Source organism: Theobroma umbraticum, unplaced genomic scaffold, assembly GCF_002168275.2.
Source record: "Theobroma umbraticum cultivar Fairchild unplaced genomic scaffold, ASM216827v3 scaffold_55.0, whole genome shotgun sequence".
NCBI lineage: Eukaryota > Viridiplantae > Streptophyta > Magnoliopsida > Malvales > Malvaceae > Theobroma > Theobroma umbraticum.
Genome location: NW_018397270.1, coordinates 2,634,950 through 2,635,839, shown reverse-complemented (window position 1 = coordinate 2,635,839; position 890 = coordinate 2,634,950). Strand labels below are relative to the sequence as shown.

At 32.1% G+C, this 890-nt stretch overlaps 1 protein-coding gene across 1 annotated transcript in view; it reads left to right on the top strand.

The window, feature by feature from the left end:
• The window catches only part of LOC110426149 (beta-amyrin 28-monooxygenase-like), an 8,615-nt gene that overhangs the window by 2,923 nt on the left and 4,802 nt on the right, over positions 1-890 (top strand). The window lies entirely within an intron of this gene.

Here is an 890-nt window from a genome sequence, read left to right as displayed (position 1 = left end):
AGCATCTCATGCTAGCAAAATATAAATCTATGTTTCCTAAACATAAAATAAATATTTAGCCATAGGTCTAAAACCAAAACATTTCATCTTGACAATCATGTCATAAAAACATTCAACGTTCTAAAACTATTTATTGTTTCACAATCTAATCTAGGTCAACAAGCTTGATCACCATCAACTAAGGTTGTCACCTTCATGATCTATAACCCAACCCAACTGCTCAAGTCGAGTGATATATCCTATCATCTTAAGCACACGAAGCCTTACTAGGCTTCCCTCATACATCTTACATCGGAACAATTCCCTTGAAATGTCGAACTTCTCTATGTGACTTTCCTTATCAAACATTTCTCTGAGGTTTAGGATAATATTCAGAGCATTCATAGCTTCATGTTGCTTTTGAAGATCTGGAGTTATACTAGCCAACATCACACATGTGGCTTGATCGAGATCATCCATATAAACTCTACAGGCCTCCTTTTCCTCATTTGTATCATCATTGTAAGGTTCTTCGAGAACAAGACTATCTAAGATATAAGCCTTTTTCTCTTGTTTCAAGATAATCTTGATATTGCGAAACTAGTCAATGAAATTTGGGCCTATCAACTTGTTTATATCAAATATGCTTCTAAGTGACAAACTATTTGCCATGATAGATTTATATCTTATATAAATCAACATATATGATTATTAGTCATTAATGCAAATTATATAATCATAAAGACAAGGTTTTAAAATCTTATATGATTATTCTTAATATTTTATCAAAATAATAGCCCTCATCTATTATTTTGAGAAATTTAATCTTTAAACTTCTTATTGAGCTAGGACCATTTTCATCCCACCATGACCTTGAGTGACCCAACAAGCCATAATGAAACTAATTAGGT